The following is a 6,000-nucleotide window of genomic DNA, read 5'->3' as shown; positions in this document are numbered from 1 at the left end:
TCAAAGCATTTCACATGGTGGGCTTGCATTCTTTTTTACCCCTGGCCAGCACTCCCCAGATTGCAACAGGCCTGCCAATCTATGGTGCCTTCACAGAAAGAGAATACAGCCACAGCTATCACATGCTTGGCACTCACTACATACTGGCTCATGCTGTGCATCTTCCCCTGGCTCAACTCATCCTCGCAAATATCCTAGAATGTAGATGTTACTATTATCCCATTTTATAGATAGGAAGGCTGAGGCTGGAGAGATGAAGTGACTCCTTGCCAAATTAGCTGTTGGTCCTGAAAGTCAATGTCATTTTCTCAGGAAAGCTGGTCCTGGCCAAAGCTCTACAGAGGTCAGACCCTGCCCCAGGGAGCCCCATGGCTCCCTGACATTACACTGAGCCCAGTTTGTAAAGATGTCTTCTTTTGTTCCAGTATTTGAAGATGCCCATCTTCCCCATGAGAATCCCAACCCAGTGGGGTCAGGGACTCAATCTGCCTATGTTATCTTGGTATTATTCCCAGACATGATAAACAGTGGGTGCCCAAAAATAATTGAGGGAGAACAGAAAGGACAAGAAGAAGTCCACATAAAAAGAACAAAGGGCAGAAACACATCCTCCGGGGGAGCATTTTCCAGTTGTGTAATTCTGGAACTGCATGGAGGAAGAGGACCCTGGGCTCTGGTGCCTTCGCCACAGAGGAAGCGAGGCCTCCGTGGTCTTCCCCACTTGCGATAAGCCTTTTGCTGCCCACACGGTTTCCTTTGGATCCACAGAGAAGAGCCCCTGAGCTGAGAAGGCCTGTTCTCCGCCACCTGTGTGCCTTCCCCTTCATTCTTAACCAAGCTAAGCAGTCTTGGCCCCGTGCCTCCCTGCTGGGAGCTGGAGAAGCAATTAATCCTGCAGGGCCCCCCACTGCTACTGGGAACAGGAAACTCCTGGAAGCCTGACAGCTGTGCACGTTGGCAGAGAAGGCCCACCCAGGCTGCTCTAAATACAGGCTGACCTGGCAAGGAGCTCAGGAGGGGGTGCCCTCTGGGGCAAGGAGTGAAAAGACACTCTAGGAGAACATTTGTCTTCCCTCTTCCCACAACTGTCCAATGAGGACTTCTAAGAGGAGATCAGTCACCTGAAGTCACAGTGAAGCAGACACTAGCCCGTCTGGAATTCCAAAGACCAGGAGATAAGACATGGCTTGATCTCTAACATGCTATGTCACTGTGTGATCTTGGGCAAATCACTTAAACTCTCTGAATCTGGGAAATAATGGAAAATGAGATTAACTCATCCTCCAAAGTGTCAGAGTCATTAAATGAGATTCATATGAAGGGCTAATGGTGCCTGGTACATATTTAACACTCAGTAAATGGTAGCTGTTATTATTTTATAAGTATTATTATCTATAGCTCTTGGAGCCATCATTAGGACTAAATGAGATAATATAACTAAAGCTTCTAGATGGAACCTGGCACATTTCCATCCCAAACCTGGGAGTGCCACCAACCAAAGGAGACTGGAGTCTATCCACATTCTAGTGCTTAGTTAACCATCTTAATGTTTAGATGGATGGGTGGATGGATGGATGGATGGATGGATGGATGGATGGATAGATGGGTGGGTGGGTGGATCGATGGATGGGTGAATGGATGGACGAGTGGATGGATGAGTGGATGGATGGGTGGATGGATGAGTGGATGGATGGATGGATGGATGGATGGATGAATAGATAGGTAAATCTCACTAAACATGACGCACATCTTCTTGGTGACATCATGTATATATATTCCCAGTCTTGAGAGCTATCAGGAATGGATTTCTGGTTGCAAAATGTCAGGTACTGAGTTCTGGGAGAGATGTCCTAGAATCCATGGACTCAGATGCACTGTGTCCCACCACACCACCAACTTCAATGGATTCTGTCACCGCTTTCCAGAATGCATTGGGCCATCCTCCTTAGGAAATCCCCATCAGTCCCTGTGGGTCCTGATGCAGTTCTTATCTGCACCTAACTGTCCTCCCTCTGAACAGAACCCTAAAGAGATGAAGAGATCAAGAGATCTCAAGGATTATTGAATTATTGAATCCAACACATATGTTTAACAATAATTACCACAACAACTTAAAGAGCTCTAACTGCCAAGTAGTGTGTTCATTATTTCATATGTGGGGTTGCATTCACTCTCATGGCTCTCCAAGAGGCAAGATCCATTCTCTACATAATGCACATATACATTCTATCTCTAATTCTCAATTAAAATATTAGGAATATTAGATACTGTGAAATTATTTTTCAGAGTGACATAAAGCTCTCATGAAGGCCAGATGTAAGCATCCTTTATCTAGGCTTCATCTACTACTGTGCTTTTCTGGGACCCCAAACATGCACCTAGTCCTTCTTTGAGGTGATTCAGCACTGCCTGCAGATAGGGAATATTATTGTCACTTTACAAAGAATCATAAGCACAGAGAGATGAGGAAGAAGGCCCTGCAGTTAGCAAGGGGTAGAACCAAGGTTGGAACCCAGATCTGTAAGATTCCAAAACTCCCACCTCTGCTTTAACAAAACGTCCACCTTAAATGGGGAGATTGAGACCCAGCAAGGGCAGGGGGCTTGCCCAGGTCACACATGCGGTCCAGAACCCACGTTAAGATGCCTTCTCTTGGCTTCTTCCATCAGGCAGATTCCACAGTAGTGTGTCCAAAGATTCTCTCAGAGCCCTCCCTCCCCGGTATGGCAACTCCGTTTCCAGCCCTGGGTGCACTCTGACTATCAGTAACATAAAAAGGGTGAAAATATTTCCGTTAGATTTTTTCCTTTTGGTGGGTGAGAATTTTCCAGGTCTGAGTACCTTTGAAATCTCCCAACGTCAGCCATCATCAGCTGGAACTGGTTCCTCTGCTAATAAATTGAGAATGTCACGTCTCCCAAACTGCATTATTACCGTTTATAATTTTGATTGTTCATTTGCATACGAAAATTAGTCCTGTGACATGCGTGAATTTTATTTTATTCTTGAACTAATTATAAACAAGAATGCCACATTATTTACATAACTAATTATTGTTCCTTATGTTCCCCTGTTTTTAAATGGGGGGCCCGTTCTCCATTGGTTAACTACGCAGATGAAAAATCCAAGAACATTTCTAAAGTTTAGGAACTTGCCCTATTTGCATCAAATACAAATTCCTTTGAATGAGAGATAATATGCTTTCCATTTTAATAGGCCTAAATTAGGTTGATCTTAATTTATAGTTAATTTGAATGAATAATTCCTGTCTACCTGAGTCTGTTTTTTCAGCAGCACATTGTAAATGTTTATTAACCCATAAATCTGCTGCCTTCCTTTAGGAGGTGACTTTAAGGGTCCCCCAAACTAGGAAGAGTATGATGCAGGGGTTGGGGGGGGGTCACAAAAGCAATTAAGAAACCCTGGCACAAATCCCTGTGCTGTAAGTCACATGCTGTGTGCCTCTGGGCAAACACCTAACCCTCTCTGAGGGTTTAAGGATTAAGGTTTCTTAATCCTTAAATGAGTGGGTTGAATAGATGGGCGCTAAGATTACGACCCTTTCCAACATTACAGGGGAGGGAGAGACATAGAGGTCTAGGTCTCTTCTTCTTCTTGCCTTTGGGGAGCATGCTCCCTCAATCTCTCTTTTGATTAAGATTTTGAATCTGTCTCCACTCCTGAGGAGCTGACCCATTTTACTGGCCACTATAAAAGAAGGGGAGAAATTTCTACCAAGAAGAAGACCAGAAGGGCTGCCAAGCTAATGGTTGTGTTCAAGGCACTGAACCTCTGGGCAGACAGGGGTTGGACGGGTCACATTGCTGGAGCTCTGCAGAGGCTCCTCCTGGCTGGCCATCACACCACACCGCGGTGTCTATCGGGAAAAGACCTCTGGAGTCCGAAAGACCTGGAGTTCAACCTCTGTTTTGTCCCTTCCTCTGAAAGATGACTCACCTGTTCCAGGTGTCAAGTGAAAATCACAATCCTGCATAGTTCCCAGGGACCTGCTGGATGACTAAATGAGATAGTGATATGCAAATTGCCTGGGGCAGAAATCAGGGCTCAAACGCTAAACCCTGCTCTTTCCTGCTCAGAATATGACCTCTGGATGTGAGGAAGAAGAAAATGATACACAGACTGAGTGCTGCTTGTTCAGATTTTGGCCCAAGAGTTGCTACTTCAATGAAGCACTCTCTCCTTCCAAATGAGGTCAGACTCCTCCCTGGAGCCCCTCAGGGATCTATGCACCACACTTCAAGGCAGTGATCACAAGTACAATTTCACATTTCTGTGTGTGCCGTCTATGCTGACCATCACCACCACTACCCTACATCCCGCAAAGATGGATGCCATGTCCGTTTTTGTCTCTGTCATCTCTCTCAAGTCTTGGTCTCCAGCCAGCCCTCAATAAGTATCTAACCTATTAACGACTAAGCATTTGTCCTAGTTTGCTTACCTAGTCTTCACAAGATGAGCTCTGCTACTGTCATACTAATTTTATAGATGAGGAAACAGAGGCTCAAAAGGAAAAATTCCCAGCTCGAGCTTACATGTAGACTAAACGGTGGCCCTTAGTTGGGCTTAAACACTGACCTGAAGAAGCTCAATCTCTTAAACTACTGTTTACCCATCACCCAGAGATGAGAGAAGATGGAGGACCAAGGCTGGACTGAGCAGGTCCTGCCTCCCGAAGTCAGCCGAAGTCAGTCTCTTTGCCCATCTACTTAAAAGGATGGTGGCAGGTGTTTGAGGCACTCTTCAGGCAGAGGGGCCCTGTGCGGTGCCCAAGGGACAGAAAGGCAGGCTGAACAGCCCTGACATTGGGTGACATTTCTCCATAACTAGCAGCTAAAGCTCTCTCTCCCTTTGCAGGTGGTATAGCCACAATGCCAAAGGCCCAACGCTCCTGAGGTGTCGACCTGCCTCTGACCACCCCACTTTTGCTTTTAGATTTCCCCTATAGAAAAACAGATTCTCCCCCATAGCAGGCAAATCACATCAATTCTTAAGTTAAATCATTTAGTGAATCCTTGCTTCTAATGCTGTGATGGGTACTGAGGACAAAGGATAAACAAGACACAATATGAAAAGCCCACCGTTTAGATGAGCAGTTCAAAGAGATGCTCAAGATAACCTTCCCCCAGACCCAAGTGTCCCCGGGCCCTGCAGCTCTCCCCCACCCGCTGCTGAAGCCACTGCACCCAAATACTCACCGTGTCAGCTGTAGCCCCGGCCTCAGCCCACCCTTCCTCCAGAGCATCTGTTATGACAGGGGCAGAGAAGGAGACTAATCCCTCAACCTCACCCCAGATTCCGGGATTCTGTGTGGCCCAAGCCAGGAAAAAAAGGACCATGGTTTTGGGACTGAGAACTCAGACTGTAAGCAGCCATGTTTTGTACCACATGACCCCTGACCTTCCCTAGCCAGCGCCGATTGGACCAAAGGTAGTCACCTGATGCAAAGGCCGCCAATCCACAGGCCTGCGAACCCAGCTCCCTTCCAGGCCCTTGTTTCCTCTAAGACCCTCGGCCCCTGGGATGGTGGTTGTTTCAAGTCACTACTTGATCACGCCTGCCATGTGCAGGGTCAGGCCTGCTGGGAAAGAACTTAAAATCTTCTACATTTTGTAATGGGCTGCAAAAATAGCCCCTGCGTCCATGCACCTCACCATGTCGTGGTGAAGCACCCTTGGGCTGTGATTCTGAGCTTGGCTCTGTGTGACGAGCTTTGGCCACCACGATGTTAGCAAATGAGGACATGGGTGGGCTAGCCGACTGGAGGATGAGGCTGAGCCGCCGTCTCAGCGGGGGACAGCCTAGGACAGCACACAGATGGCCCCTGAGCCAGCCCAGCAACGACCAGAAGGACCTCCCAGCCTCGCCCAGCTTGCCTGAGCCCTAAACATTATTGCGGTCCACCACGGATGCTTGGGATTGGTTGGCAGCCTTATCTTTTGCCAGCTTTATTGAGGTATATATAATTGAGCTATAACATTG

Source organism: Suricata suricatta, chromosome 14 (assembly GCF_006229205.1).
Source record: "Suricata suricatta isolate VVHF042 chromosome 14, meerkat_22Aug2017_6uvM2_HiC, whole genome shotgun sequence".
NCBI lineage: Eukaryota > Metazoa > Chordata > Mammalia > Carnivora > Herpestidae > Suricata > Suricata suricatta.
The sequence above is the reverse complement of the archived record's forward strand: the minus strand, read 5'-3'. Positions refer to the sequence as shown.